At 44.8% G+C, this 16,419-nt stretch overlaps 2 long non-coding RNA genes across 3 annotated transcripts in view; both read right to left on the bottom strand.

Annotated features, from left to right (window-relative positions):
* Window positions 1-16,419, bottom strand: part of LOC311609981 — a 530,187-nt gene that overhangs the window by 222,350 nt on the left and 291,418 nt on the right. The window lies entirely within an intron of this gene.
* Window positions 5,701-16,419, bottom strand: part of LOC311609985 — a 171,070-nt gene continuing 160,351 nt past the window's right edge. The window contains exons 1-4 of one of the 2 annotated variants that reach the window (XR_014792883.1): window positions 14,758-14,910; window positions 6,923-7,054; window positions 6,603-6,757; window positions 5,701-5,864 (exon numbers count right to left, since the gene is read on the bottom strand). This is a non-coding gene — a long non-coding RNA (uncharacterized lncRNA). Of the gene's footprint in view, window positions 5,865-6,602; window positions 6,758-6,922; window positions 7,055-14,757; window positions 14,911-16,419 lie in introns of those variants that run through there. The other variant, XR_014792882.1, reaches the window with a different exon arrangement.

Genomic DNA, 16,419 nt, shown 5'->3' with positions numbered 1-16,419 from the left:
CAACATAGAGACCAAAGAAACGATACATAAGATCAACAAAACCAAAAGCTGGTTCTTTGAAAGGATAAACAAGATAGATGAACCTCTAGCCAGGCTAACCAACAAATAAAGAGAGAGGACTCAAATAAACAAAATCAGAAATGAAAGAAGTTAAATAACAACAGACCCCGCCGAAATACAAAGGATTGTTACAAAATACTATGAACAACTCTATTCCAACAAACTGAACAACCTGGAGGAAATGTACATATTCCTAGAGAAATACAACCTTCCAAAACTCAATCAGGAAGAATATAAAAATCTCTATAGAGCAGTGACTTGGGAAGAAATTGAAACAGTCATCAAAAAGCTTCCAGCAAACAAAAGCCCAGGGCCAGATGGCTTCACAGAACAGTTTTACCAAACATTCAAGGGAGAACTAAAACCCATCCTCCTCAGACTATTCCAAAAAATTCAAGAGGAAGGAACACTTCCAAATTCCTTCTATGAAGCCAGCATCACCCTAATACCAAAACCAGATAAAGACAACTCAATGAAAGAGAATTACAGGCCAATATCCCTCATGAACATAGATGCCAAAATCCTCAAGAAAATTCTAGCAACTCGGCTCCAGCAGAGCATCACAAAGATCATACACCATGACCAAGTAGGATTTATTCCAGGAATTCAAGGATGCTACAATATCTGCAAATCAATAAACGTGATACATCACATAAACAAATTGAAAGATAAAAATCATATAGTCATATCAATTGATGCAGGAAAAGTATATGATAAAATACAACACCCTTTCCTGATAAAAACTCTCAACAAGGTGGGAGTACAGGTATCATACCTCAACATAATAAAAGCTATATATGATAAACCCACAGCCAACATTATACTCAATGGGCAAAAAATCAGGACTTTTTTTTAAAAATGCCACGGGATGCAGGAAAAATTGTTAGAAATCAAGACTGTGCCGCCAACACGAGGGCGATCTGGTCACCTTAGCTTAGAGGCAAAAACCTCCCAAACCGGGGGCCCAGGGGTCCATGGAGCCCAAAGATTCAGCTCAGGCCCCACTCAGAGAAACACTGTCCCGGTCCTTGCCTTAGGCCGGATCCCATTTCCTACAGCAGAAGAGCAAAAGTCCCCTCCCTCCCTCCTGCCCCCCATCACATCCAAATAGTTAGTCTTAGAGTGAGAGCTACATCTAACACACCTGGCGGGGGAGGGGGTGAGGGAGGAGAGGGATTAAAGAACTACGTCTCCCATGATGCCCCGGGCAGAGGCCAGGAGGCTGAGCTGCACCTCTCCTCTGTGGTTTTGGGGGGCACCCTAACCCCTTGAGTTGTAAGGAGTCAGAACCACAATCCCCCCGCAATGCCGGGGTAGAAGCTTCAAGGTTTAAAAACATTTCCCATAGCTTTGGAGGATCTTTTATATACACTTGTAATGGATGAAAAATAAAACATTGCAAATCTTTTTTCTTTTCTTTTTTAAAATCATTTAAAGCATGTACCAAGTTTCTGGTCCAAATCATGTAAAATAAATTAAACATAAATTGCATTCTATTAACTAATATGAGTGTATTTCTGTAAGCATAGTTATGTGGAAATAAAGTTAAAAAACAACAACAACAACAAAAAAACATTTCCTCCCAGCACATCCCTGTACCTCTATGGATATGCAGCTCCAAAAAAAAAAAAAAATAATAATAATAAATAAATAAATAAATAAAAAACAACAACAACAAAACAAACAAACAAACAAAAAAACCCCACAACTCTAAGCTGAAACCAGTTTGGCTCAGTGGATAGAATTTTTCCCACAGATGAGTAGGTTCAGGGAGGGATCCCTTCCCACAAGCCCCTCCCACTCTCCTCCTCTGACCAGAGCAGGGGTCTTCCCTCAGCCCCCCTCTACTCAGGTTGGAAGAGTTTTCCTACAGCCCCCTCTCCCAGGGAAGGAATCACTCCCCCTTTCCCCCCACCCTCTCTGTAGTGAGTGAGGGGACCTTCTTTCCTGGGCCCCACTCTACCCCCTCCACCCCTCTCCCCAGAAGACCCACCTTCTTTTTTATTTATCTATTTTTTTAGGGAGAGTGAGAGGGAAGACAGAGAAACATTGATTTGTTGCTCCGCTTATTTATGCATTCATTGGGTGACCTTTACCTATACTATGACCAGGGGTGGAACCCACAACCTTGGCTATGGGTACCAGGCTCTAACCAACTTAGCTACCCAGACCTACCTTGAAGCAGCATCTGTAGCAGCAGCAGCAGCAGCAGCCAACCTGTCGTCCTGATCATTTTAATTCTGTATGCCTATGTTTCTATTTCTTCTCAAAACAGCAAATTAAAATGACAATGAGGTATCATCTGACACCTATCAGAATGGCTACCATCAACTATCAATAAATGACAAGTGCTGGCGAGGATATGGAGAAAAGAGAACCCTAGTACACTGCTGGTGGGAATACAGATTGGTGCAGCCACTGTGGACAGCAGTATGGAGTTTCCTCAAAAAATTAAAAATGGAACTCCCATTTGGGCCAGTGATCATGCTTCTAGGAATATATCCTAAGAAACCCAAAACACCAATCACAAAGAATGTATGCACCCCTATGTTCATAGCAGCACAGTTTACAATAGCTAAGATCTGAAAACAGCCTGAATCAGCCCATCAGTAGATGAGTGGATAAAAAAGCCATGGTACATGTATACCATGGAATACTATGCAACTGCAAAAAAGAAAAATCTCTTACCCTTTGGGACAGCAAAGAAGAAACTGGAGAGTAGTATACTAAGTGAAATAAGTCAGTCAACGAACAAATATCACATAAGTTCACTCACATGTGGAATCTAATGAACAAAATAAAGTGACAAACAAAATAGATCCAGAGTCATGGAGGATCCTAAGAAAGAATGGAGGGAGGGAAGAGATCAACCAAGAACTTATATGTGCACTAGAGGCCCAGTACATGAAATTTGTGCTAGTGGTGGGGGTGGGGGGGAGGCGGCGCTAGCACAGATGGTGTCCCTCAGCCCAGCCTGCACCCTTTCTAATCTAGAACCCCTCTCACAATCTAGGAGTACTGACTCACAACCAATCACCTGCCTGCCTTCCTGATTGCCCCTAACCGCTTCTGCCTGCCAAACTGATCAACCCCTAACCACTCCACTGCCAGCCTGATTGATGCCTAACTGCTCCCCTCTCAGCCTTATTGCCCCTAACTACCCTCCGCTAACTGTCCTTTCCTGCAGGCCTGGTCACCCCCAACTGCCCTCCCCTGCTGGCCCAGTAACCCTTAACTGCACTTGCTTGTCAGCCTGGTTCCCCTCAACTGCTCTCTCCTGCAGGCCTGGTCTCCCCCAACTACCCTCCCCTACTGGCCTTATCACCCACAATTGCCCTCCCCTGCTTGCCTGATCACCCACAACTGCCTCCACTGCCGACTATCTTGTGGTGGCTATCTTGTTTCCACATGAGGGCGGCCATCCTTGACCACATGGGGGCAGCAATTTTGTGTTGGAGTGATGGTCAATGTGCATATTACTCTTTTATTATCTATGATATTCTTAACCCATGGACACAGACAATAGTAGGGTGAAGGCTGGGGGACAGGAGTGGGGAAGAGGACATGACAAGGGAGGGGTGAATACATTAAACAATAAAGTTTTATAATACTTTAAACAATAAAGATAGATTTTTTTTTAAAATTCAGGTAGGGTTGTTTCTGAGGCTGGCTTGGAGGTTAGTTCTGAGCCAGGAGGACTCCTATTAGCTGTCACTTTCCCTAGTTCTCCCTAGTTCAACAGCTAGCCTGGGGGTTAGCTTGTCGCATTGATGACCCACCACCACATTCATTTTTAACAAGACAGCCCTTCACCATGAACTCCCTCCACAGATTTCTGTCCCAAATAAAATCACTTTCTAGGGAAGAACCTTGAAACTCCCTGTTCTTTTTAAAAATATTTTTATATTTATTAAATTGATAAGGGGGGCATTGGTCAACATGACATAATAGGTTTTAGGTGTGGGTTTCTATGTTACAAGATCTGTCTATGGCACCATGTGCCCACCATCCAAAGTTAAATCTTCTCATCGCCTTATATTAGGACCCTTTATCCCTGTTCCCAACTTTTTAATGTGTTTTTATTGATTGATTTTTTTTTTTGAGAGAAAGAGGGAGGAAGGGAGAAGGAGAGAGGTAGAACATCAATGAGCGAGAAACATCAACATCAGCTTCCTCCTGTATATCCTCTGCTGGGGATAGAACCTGAAACCCAGGCATGTGCCCTGACTGGGAATGGAACTGGAGACCTCCTGGTGCATGGGTCACCACTCAACCTCTGAACCACACCGGTCAAGCAAAGCTCTGTTCTTATCTTGTCTCTGAGCCACCAGCTTGAGAAATGGAGGCAAGGGCAGTGGAGGGCTTTCCTCAGAATGCCCCCTCTGCTTTCTACACAGGGCACTGGGCAGGGGTTAGTAGACCCTGGCCTTCATGAATTGCTTCTCCCAACATGGAAAATCTTCACTACAAACAAGCTGGGGCAAAAGTGACAGAGAGCCCAGTATTCTGAGCTTGTTATCGCTGGGGGGAGCCTGGAACCGATGTGTGACATCTACATGGAGGGAAAAGTCCCCAACCTGTCAATCACACCTCCCTGAAATTACCCTCTGACCCGTGGACCTGCGGGGTTGAGTAAGGCTGGCAGCCTTTCCCACTGGAAATGATGCTCCTTATAGTCCTTGACTGGGAGCCTGGAGAAGGGGAACCTATCTTTTTGGCACGGTCCACTCATAATGTTACTTTCCTCATACAGAGCTGGAGTGGGTGGTGGGCATGGAGGGTGGGGAGCGTAGATCAGATGGCACAGATCTGCTGTTCTTACTGATATTTAGTATAACTTCCTGAATACATGTTTCCTTATAATCCATTTCAACTTCCTTCTTGCTTCTCTGGGAACACAAGAGTTTTTCAAAGTTCCTTAACTGGATCGCCCTCATAATGACTCAGTTTTTAGTTATAATCTCAATTACTAACCCCAGCATTAGATAAGCCATGAACGGTGACCTCACTAGCGACTTAAAGCTCTCACAGCCACTGGTACATCTCTCCCTGGGCTGCTCAGGCCCCAGAACACAGGTTAGCCTCTGGCTTCCAGGCCCTTTATTTCTGGTACCTGTGAATTTGTGTTTCATTCGCACCCAAGTATTTACTGAAAGACTTTTTCTACAATATATGCCTTTTGAAAAGTGTCTGAGGGCCAAGTATGTGTCAAGTTCTGCATTTCAGACATGCCAGGACAAACAACACAGCCCATCTTGTCTTCCCAATGATTAGATTTCCTCCTTCCCCCGGGGAAATGGGCAGTTGAATTGCAAATAGAGAGTGAAAGGCTGAGAGAACATGACCAGAGATCCTTCTGTTTAAGGAGTTAGGGAATATCTCCAGAAAGAAATAACATTTTAGTGAATTCAGGAAAGACAAACCGTCTATGGTAGGCATCAGCCCTCTCTGGCCTCAGGGCCCCTCTTTCCCCAGTGGCCTCTCCACACATTTGCGATTCAATCAAGGCCACAGAAAAGACAGCTATGATGTGTGCTGATGCTTCAGGGTCTAGAGGAGGAGAGGGCCGATGTAAAGATCCTGTGAGATCCAGCTGGTCATGCAGACCACCTCCCACCTGAAAGATAGTTTCTTTCAGGAAAGGATAACAAAGTCATGCCTGCAGAGAAATCATTTTATTGCCAGGCAAGGGGGCTTGAGTTGCAGGGAAAGGATGTCACCTCTGTCACTCAGAGAATGCCTTCCATGCTTGAGACGTCTTGGCTTTCTGCCCTTCTGTTTCAAAGTCTTGATTGAATCCATGGCTGTCAGTAGGGTCCCTCAAAAGACATGAAACATGGCCTTGACGTCAATGTGAATGAGTTCTATTTATTTCTTCCAATCAGCCCCCTGGAGTGTTTCTTTTCTCCCTTTCTTCCTGGTCTCTGCAAGTTCTCTCACACTCCCTCAAAAGACTGTGAATTGGCCCTACCTGGTTTTGCTCAGTGGATAGAGCATCAGCTTGTGGACTGAAGGGTCCCAGGTTCAATTCAGGTCAAGGACACTGCCCAGGTTGAGAGCTCAATCTTCATTGTGAATCGTGCAGGAGGCAGCCAACCAATGATCCTGTCTCATCATTGATGTTTCTATCTCTCTCTCCCTCTCCCTTCCTCTCTAAAATCAACAAAAATATATTAAAAAAAAAGACTGCATTGTACTCTCTCTTCCCTTCCTGCCTTCTCTCCTTCTACTTTCTCTTACCCCTAATACTCCCCAATCCTTCCTTCCATGTGTTATCTCCAATCTCTGTTTCTTCTTCCTTTTCTAATTATCCTCTCTCCATTTTTTGCATTCTCTCTTTGTCTTTTACTCTTTTTATTTTTCCTCCCTTTTCTTTCCTGTCTAAATCACTGCTCCTCACCCCTCCTCCTGTCCCCTTCCTCCTCCCCAGACCTCTCCACTTCTCCTCCATCCTCTCCATATCACCTGCCTCCATTTCTCTATACAGCTCTGTCCTCCCCTACTCATCCCTGTGTTTTCTCCTCCTCCCCAGGCGCTCTTACCCTGTGCTAGAAGTTCTAGCAGGCCTTCCAAGCTCTATCCCTGTCAAAGTTTTCAGTGAGTGAGCACCACATAATAGAAATTGGATTCCCCTTCACTGTGCATTCCGTATACGATACACCATTAAAAATAAAGGGGAAGACACATGGAGCTCGGTCTGAAAAGTAGAAGCAAAGGTGTGGAAATTAGCTGTGGTGAGATTGTGTTCGTCTTAGCAAGAGAAAGGGGATGTGAATGGCACACCAGTGGCTGGGTGAGGAGAGGATTCCAAATAGGAGTCAATTATGGAGATCCCCCAAACGCTCCTCACATGCTTACTTACCTTCATTTGCACAATATTTCCATCTCCCTCCATATTCTGGGTCTACAGAACACCAAAGGTATAGAGAGTCATAGATAATGCAATCAAAATGTTTTTTGCCACGATAGATAAACGGGAAAGCACAGGGTAGCCCTGAAAAAAAGAAGCAGACATTCTCCTCACAACTCCTAGGCACCATTTGCTTTGCGGTAACTCTGGTTAAGTTTCTGTTCAAGCCAGCCCACCCCGATAAAGGCCCTGCATGGCCGGAGCCCCCTGCTAAGCACCTGGGGTTTCCAGATCCATATGGCCTGGTGCCTGTCCTGTGACAATTGTAATGTCCCTTGAGATTATTTACCCAGAGATATTTATTTCTTGTGGATTTTTGGAGTTCCAGGAGACAGATAAGTTTGTCAGATCACAAAGCAGCCTGATTTTGGATTATAATTTCTTTTAATCCTTACCCAAGAATGAATTTTTATTGATTTTTAGACAGACAAGAAGAGATGAAGGGAGACACAGAGAGAAACATCCGTCAGTTGACTCCCATTCATGTCCAGATAGGGGACCAAACCGGCAGCATATAAGTATGTGCCCTGAGACCAAATTGAACCGACAACCTTTTGCTGACCCTCCAACAAACGGAGACACCCGGCCAGGGCTAGGATCATAATTCTTTATACCCTGCTGACTTGTTGTGTCTGGAGCTGTGGCTTCACCCGATTCAACATCAAAAATCTCAGTCCATGTCACATTTATGAACACAGGTGATGTCTCCTTATTATCGTTAATAGTCGGCCTCACATCATTTAGAAGCACAATTAAAATCCACATTCATGGGGTAACAAAATGAGTTTCAGCGTGCACCGACTTTGGCACTTGAATAGGTTGAGGAGGAAAACTATGGAAACCAGAGAGGGCTTTGTGGCCAAGGCATCTTTGGCTTGAATGAATACTCCCAACTGCATCACTGAACTTATTGGTGGCAAAGCTCACCTCTCTGCAACTCGTGTGCCTACTTCTTTCTGTTTGAATAACCTCTGCACCCACTCAGTCCTGCCTGTGCTTCTTGAACAGGCTCCCTGAGTAGAACACCACCCCTTGGAATGAGGCCTGATCCTGAGACTCCAGCCCCACTATCTAACAGTGGCTTCACCTTAATGGCTAAACACCTAGAGGGAGAGAGAGGGGAAAGGTGCACCTCCCCCTGCCATTACTGAGAGGGCAGTCTTAGCCCATGCATGTAAAATACCTTTGAAGAATGCTGATAGCAGTTGCCACCTAACATTAGTTTGTTTGATTTGATTATTATTTTTCTTTTCATTATTTTCCAACATTTCTTATAAAAGCGTAACATGCTAATTAGACAGGACAGCTGAACAACCTTCCAGATGTCATTCCTGACATCATTCTGGACAAAGCCGCTGCAGCAGGGGGCAAAGCAAAGGTAGTTAGGGGCCATCAGGCAGGCAGGCAGACTGGTTAGAGGCAATCAGGGAGGGAGGGAAGTGCTTAGGGGTGATCAGGAAGGCAGATGAGTGATTAGGAATGATCAGGTAGGCAGAGTGGTTAGGGGCGATCAGGAAGGCAGGCAAGCTGTTAGGGGTGATCAGGCAAGCAGACAAGTGGTTAAAGGCAATCAGGTAGGCAGGCAGAGGCAATTGGGGTCAATCAGGCCGACAGGCAAGCAGTTGGGGGCAATCAGGAAGGCAAGAGAGCCATTAGGGTTATCAGGCAGATAGGAAAAGTGGTTAGAAGCAATCAGGTAGGCAGGCATAGTAGTTAGGGGTGATCAGACAGGCAGGTAAGTGGTTAGGGGCGATTAGGCAGGCATGCAGAGGAGCGGTTAGGACCCAGTGGTTCCAGATTGTGAGAGGGATGTCCAACTGCTGGTTTTGGGATGATCTTCAGCAGTTAGACATCCCCTGAGTGGTCCCAGATTGTGAGAGGGTGCAGGCGGGGATGAGGGACCCCCCAGCCCATGCACGAATTTTGTGTGCCATGCCTCTAGTGTGTGTATGGTCCCTAGGTTTGGCCTGTAGTCAGTGTCATCTTCCCTTGTTGCCCACAGCTGGCCCCGCACCTTACAGCCACCCACTCCAGTTTCCCTTTTGCTATCAGGCAATTGGAGCCTGTCAGCCAGGGAAAGGGATCAAGAGGTGATTAGTGCGCCTCATAGTGATGGGTCTAGCGGTCATTCTGGTAATTACACTAATAGGGTCAGAATTTGCATATTACCCTTTTAATATATAGGATATATACAGCTAATATGCTAAGTGTCCTTCCATCCATCCAACAGGTCGCTATGACATGCACGAACCACCAGGTGGCAGATGCTCATTGAAGAAGTTGTGTGACATACAGAGAAATGGCACCAAGGACCTGGCACCCACAAAGCAACACTCAGAAGATTCTCCCACGTGGAACACAGGCCCTGGCACCACCCCGAAGAGAGAGCCCACCAAATCTCAGGTAATGCTGCCAAGACCCCATGGCACAAAACACAGCCCACAGCCCAGACCAGCCCAGAAACGGTCGCTGTGGGCGCCAGGTAATGACATCATATAGCAAGGCCTGGCTTTCTTGCCCTAGTGATGATTAGCCTCCTTGCAGTTTTTTCAGCCCAGAAACATGACTTGCTTTTTAGCCAGGTAGAAACACTACACTGTAACCAAATGTCTGTGAAGCGTTTTCCTGTGCTTCATCTCATTTGATCCTCACAGAAGTCCTGGAGTACGTAGATAGTAGACTCAGTGGAATTCTACTTTCTTTTGTTAGCAGAGAAACGGAGATTTAGAGAGTTTAGAAACTTGACCAACTGAAAAGAAATAAGAAATGGTGGACCTTGGAAATGACTTCAGGCTTTCTCACTGTGTAGAATAAGGGTGTCGAACTCAATCAGAGAAGGGGCCAAATCTAAAATCCAGCCTAAATCGCGGGCCAAATGGTTTACTGAACAGTCATAAACTGACAATGTCATAAACTGACAGCAGAGTGCAGTGATGACAGCGCGATGCGGGCCACATTGCAAGGCCTGGCGGGCTGGATTTGGCCCGCGGGCCTTGTGTTTGACATATGTGGTGTAGAATATAGTCAAACATTGCTGCAGTTAAATATTTTACCCTTGTTCTCCTTGTGTGATCTACAATAATAATCTGCTTAATGTTGATATCTACTACTATGTTTCTGACAATTACCTGAAAGAAAAGTTGTAGTGCTTCACTGGGCTGAAAAAAAGCTTAGATAAATCAGAAAGCAGGTCTAGTTAAGCAAGTTTATTCTATATACATAAAAGGCTAAGTTGACTCATGCATGTGTGATATATATAAAGTTCTTGCTGGCTTCACTCACTAAATCACAGTTGTTGTCGACTGTGAATTTGGTTAACACTTCTATGATAGAGAAAGGGCAAATAGCAATATCAAAATATTTCTTCTAATTAATTTCCTTTCAATGTGCATGAATTTGTGTACCAGGCCATTAGTCTGAGATAATTGCAGGAGAGAGGGTCCCAGGCTACAACTGAGCTAGAAAAAAATACAGGGTAGAGGAGATGGAAGGCGGAGAAGAGAGATGGATGGGGATGGTTTGAGTCCATTTGATGGCAGAAATGCTCTGCAGCTCTAACTTTTTTCACATTAAAACATTATAATTTTGTATGTGGTAAGAACACCAAGTGTGAGCTTCGTAGATCTACTCTACAGCATAGTGACTATAGTTAACAACACTGTATTTTCTTCACATTTTGAAGGCCATTTTAATAGAAACAGGTACATGAGAAAGCTACCAGACATACCAGATTAGTAAGAATCTTACACTTTCTCATTGCAATCACACTGACAGCTAATGGTTAAATGGCAAAATGGGACTCAACTCATACCACATTCATCATGCATCTGCCATGACAATATGGCTTCCCTGTTATTCCGTACACGTACCCCTATTTAAATAAAAAACTCACTGTGAACAATATATGAAACCTGAGTGTAGGGGCCCATGTCTGGAATACTGGAAAGCAAATTTAGGAATGAGGCAGCTTTTGTGGGGATCGATAGTTATTAGCACTATGAGCTTTTGAGTCAGACTGACTAGGCTTATACTTCAGAGACTTGTATAAAAACAACAAGTTCTTAATAGAGTTTGGCCACATATGCAGGTAGTGGGTTCAATCCCCAGTTGGGGCCCATACAGAAGGCAACTAATCAATGTTTCTCTCTCACATCAATGTTCCCCCCCCCCCTCTCTCTGTCTTCCTCTCTCTCTAACATCAATAAAAAGACATCCTTGATGAGGATTTTAAAAACAGTGTTTGGCCCTTGAGGCACACTCAAGAACATTATTATTATTTACTGGAAACAAGATGCACCAAATCGTGCATAGATACAGTCCCCAAACCTAGCCTGTGATCAGGGCAATCTTCCCCGGCTGCCAGCAGCTGGCCCTGCCCCCCGCCACCACTCACCTCAGTTCCCCATTCACCATCCAGCAATGGAAGCCTGAGGGCCAGGGGAGGGACTGAGAGATTGGCTGTTCCCGCCCACTTGCCAACCCCACCAGAGCTGCCCTTCACCCTCTCTGTTTGGGGTGACTGGCAGGGTGGGTGCTTGGCCTGGTGCTACCCACATCCCCCACCATGCACCCTAGGTCCGTCCCCCTTTGCCATTGCCAATCAGAGCCTACTGGTGGGTGAAAGGGACTGAGATGTGCTCAATCAACTCATAGTGACTGATTGAGCAGTCATTCTGGTTCTTCTGCCATTATGGTTTGTGGGTTTTTATTATATAGGATTATTATTAATACTAGTTGCCCAGTACACAAAATTTAATGCACAGGGGTGTTCCTCATCCTGGCCTGAAACCTCTCCAATCTGGGATCCCTTGGAGGATATTTAAACCCAATACCTGTAGCAATCCAGGACCACTGGATCCTAACAGTTCAACTGCCTTACTGTCTAATTGCCCCTAACCACTCTGCCTGCTGACCTGCTTGCTCCAAACTTTTCCCCTTGCTGGCTTGCTCACCCCCAACTGCCCTCCCCTCTTGGAATGATCACCCCTAATGGCCTCTGCCTCGTCCCTGCCACTGTGGCTTTGTCCAGAAGGACATCCAGGAAAGTCTCCTGGAAGGTTTCCCAATCTAATTAGCATATTACCCTTTTATTAATATAGATAGAGCCTTGGTGCACGGGTGGGAGCCAGCTGGCCTGCCATGAAGGGTGTACCAGATCAGAGTGTGGGTCCCCCTGGGGAAAGGGCCAGTCTGGGTGAGGGGCCTGGGACAGTTTGCAGGCTGCCCACACCTTCTTCAGGCCTGCCAAGCCCCCACGAGGGGGCATGGCCAGTTGGGGCAAGGGCCATTTAAGGGATGTTCGCAGGCCAGCCAATCCCCCAGTTTTGTCTGGGAGGATGTCCATTAGGTCTCTGTAGAGAATCAAGATGATGGCATAGGTAAACACGTAAACTGCTGCCTCACAGAACAATTAAAAAACTAAAACTAAAAGACAAAATGTCTGTCACCCACAACAACAGGAAAGCTGGCTGAATGGAAGTTCTTCAACTAGAAGGAAAGAGAAAAGAGCATTGAGACGTGCACAAGCACTGAAAAGCTAAGGTCCGAAGGTGCACAAACCAGGCTGGTGGTGGGCGTTGCTTTTTTCAACCTGAAGGGAGACAAACACCCGATTACTCTGAAATCCAGTTTCTGGAGAGACACAGGGGACACGAACTCCTCTGGGGAGAAGCTGGACTGTCTGCCATCGGGTTGGAAAGTGAGGGGGCCTTGTTTGCAGAGCTGCACGCAGGAATAATTGTTTACTGTACTGGGGCATGGAACATGGGGACATGGTTGGAGACACAGAGAGGGCTGACTGGCAGCCATCACTGTTTGCCATGCCCTAGCCTAGTGATACCCTGAGACCCTGCCCCACAGAATCTACAATCCCTTCCAAGCACCAAGCAGCGGCTTTTGCATATGAATGGCCTTCCCTATCACACCTTAATGTAGCAAACTACAGCCCTGGTCAGACAGCTCCAAAACCTCCAAACCCCTAGCAAAGAGGAGAAAATTGTAGTTATCACTATAGCTCCAGTTGGGTGGCTTCAGACAATAGCTGACCTGCACCCCATTGGAGATCTAGAAGCTAGTGTACCAAGTGGTCAGCGTGAGACATCAGTTTTCAACTCCTCATATCCATAAGTGGCACATTCAAGAAGCAGACTCAATGAGCACCAAAGGCCCACTGATATAAGTCCTGCCCCATAAGTGTGTTTCCAACACAGCACTTCTCCCAGTATAGACACAGCAGGTCCTCACACCAATTAGCCTGGAGGTCAATTCTTCCCAGTGTACCAATAGCAATTAAGGCTCAACTACACCATGACTTTGCACTCAGCCCATCAAGGGTTGTACCAAGAGTGTCTACCTCAGTTGATTGGGGAGGCTGCACTACTGGCCCCTGTGGGTCACCTACCACACAAAGCCACTCCATTAACCCAGGGAAGCAGCCAAAATGTGGAGACAAAGAAACATGTCACGAGTGAAAGAAATGGAGGAAAGCAAACTACTGGGCATAGAATTCAAAACCACATTTATTAGGTTACTCAAGAATTTTCTAAAAACTTTGGAGATACTTGATGAGACTTCTAAGGAGCTTAGTGAGACTTTCAAGGACCTTAATGAGAATGCCAAAAAAATAGAAAAGGACCAATCAGAAATTAAGAATCACTGTCTGAAATAAAGTGTATTCAGAAACTCAACTGTAGATCAAGGTACCGCAAGAATCAACCCAAATATCTGAAATATGAAGAAACAAAAAAACTCCCAACCAGAAAAACAAAAAGAAAAAAGAATCCAAAAATATGAAGAAAGTGTACGGAGCCTCTGGGACAACTTTAAGCATGCCAACATCAGAATTATGGGGGTTCCAGAAGAGAGAGAACAAAATATTGAAAACCTATTAGAAGAAATAATGACAGAAAACTTTCCCTACCTGGTGAAAGAAATAGACTTAAAATCCAGGAAGTGCACAGAACCCCAAACAAAAGAAATTCAAAGAGGACCACTCTAAGACACATCAAAATTAAAATGCCAAGGGCAAAAGACAAAGAATCTAGAAAGCAGCAGGAGAAAAAACAGTTAGTTACCTGCAAGGGAGTACCCCTACTGATTTCTCAACAGAAAATATGCAGACCAGAAGGGAGTAGCAAGAAATATTTAAAGTGATGAACAGCAAGTATCTACAACCAAGATTACTCTACCCAGCAAATCTATCATTCAGAATTGAAGGTCAGATAAAGAGTTTCGCAGACAAGAAAAAGCTAAAGGAGTTCATCACCCCCAAACCAGGATTACATGAAATGCTGAAGGGTATTCTTTAAGAAGAGGAAGAAGAAGAAAAGGTAAAGATAAAAATTATGAACAACAAAATGACATCAAATACATACCTACCAACAAGTGTATCTATAAGTCAAGTGAAAAAAAAATCTGATGAACAGAATGGATTGATGAATATAATAGAATCAAGGACATAGAAAGGGAGTGGACTGCCAATTCTCAGGGGGAAAGGGTATGAGGGGAAGGGAAGAGATTGGACAAAAATATTATACCTATGGATGAAGACAGTGGCAGGGGGTAAGGGTATGGGGTGGGGTGGTGAATCAGGTGGACGGGAGCTATGGGGACACCTGTAATAATCTGAACAATAAATATTTATTAAAAAAAGAAGGTGTCAGGAAGGTCTTCTGGTCTAATTAGCGTATTACCCTTTTATAGTTATATATTATTATTAATTTTATCATTCAACCCATTTCTGGTGCACTTTCTTCCACCTCAGTCTAAGCCTCTCTCCCCTCCCTTACCTCCACTTTCAGAATTGCCCACTTGTAGAATTGCACAGGCACCCGCGAAGATAAGAAAGATCCCAGCACGCAGAGCCATAGCTGCTGGCATTCCTGTGACTGATGAATGTCAGCCTCTGCTGCCTTTTATTTAACATGCTTCCCTCTCACCACCCCCTGCAACCAGATAAGAATCAACCTCCTCAAGGCAGTGCATGTGTGTTTCTAAGCCGGAGAGCATGAAGTTCAAGATTATCTCTCAGCTGAAATCATAGGTCGTTGACTCATGGCTTAATGTCCCTGAGCCTCAGAAGCTTAAAATGCTTTTAAAATGAGGCATAGATGTTTGTAAAATTCCTTTGTTTTAGTGTTTTAGTGTTTCATGACCAGGCAAAAGGGAGAGGGAAAGATGAAAAGGACCTCTGCTCTCACAGGGTATTCAACCCCATGGATATGTACTATACCTTGGTAAATGTCAAGGAAGCGGGAGGTGGAGGCCGGCAAAGAGGGAAGGGGTCTCCTGCAATAATGTCAACATTAAAAAAATTTTAATTTAAAAAATACTAAAATGGCCCTGCTGGCATGGCTCAGTGTTTGAACATTGACCTGTGAACCAGGAGATCACAGTTCGACTCCCAGTCAGGACATATGCCCGGGTTGCAGGCTTGATCTCCACTAGGGGGCTTGCAGGAGGCAACCAATCAGTGATTCTCTCTCATCATTGATGTTTTTCTCACTCTTCCTCTCCCTTCCTCTCTGAAATCAATAAAAAGTATTTTTAAATACTAAAATGAATAAATACAATAAATTAAAAAAAGAACATAATCCATTTGATTTCCTGATCATAGAGTTCAGATTGAGAGCCCAACCAGTTCAACTGTCAGAGTCTCAGAGAAGTGTGAGAAGACAGACATGCAATTCTCCATTTAGGAGGAAACTGAGGCTCAGGGAACTCCTCAAGGCACAGGGTGAGCGAAAACCACCCAGCTGCCCTACCTGGTTTTGCTCAGTGGGTAGAGTGTGGGCCCGAGGACTGAAGGGTCTCAGGTTCAATCTGGACAAGAGCACATACCTCCATTCCAGGCTTGATACCCAGCCCTGGTCAGACATGTGTGGGAGGCATCCAACCCATGTGATTCTCTCACATCAATGTTTCTCTCTCTGTCTCTCCCCCTCCATTCCATTCTCTCTAAAAATCAATGGAAAAATATCCCTGGGTGAGGATTAACCTAGAAACATTTTTTATAACTAAATAAATGAAACCACCAGCCTCGGAACCTTTTCACAGTAGGAGTTTCCCTGACACATTCACCATTGACCATATTTATCTCCTCCATAAGGCTTCCCTACCCTGGCTCAAAATTCAAGTAACACTGGAAACACAGCACATTTTCTAGACCAAAAAGGCCTAGAGCCCTCATCTACTTGTTATGAAATACTTCTCTTCCTCTGAGCCTCAGTTTCCTCACTTGCAAAATGTACGTCACAATCCCTTTCTCTCAGGGATTTGAGCTGGTGTGGCTGCTCTACAGACAGCAGATGCTCTGTGAAAGCCACCTCACTGTGGTGCGAATCCATGGGCCATTTGTTTAGCATAGTGAACAAAGAATAAAATACTTAGGAATGGATTTAGCAAAAGAAATTTAAATATATACTCCGCAAACTACGGCACATGGTTGAAAG

The sequence above is a fragment of the Pipistrellus hanaki genome, assembly GCF_964339955.1.
Source record: "Pipistrellus hanaki genome assembly, chromosome: 15".
NCBI classification, from domain to species: domain Eukaryota; kingdom Metazoa; phylum Chordata; class Mammalia; order Chiroptera; family Vespertilionidae; genus Pipistrellus; species Pipistrellus hanaki.
The sequence above is the reverse complement of the archived record's forward strand: the minus strand, read 5'-3'. Positions and strand labels throughout refer to the sequence as shown.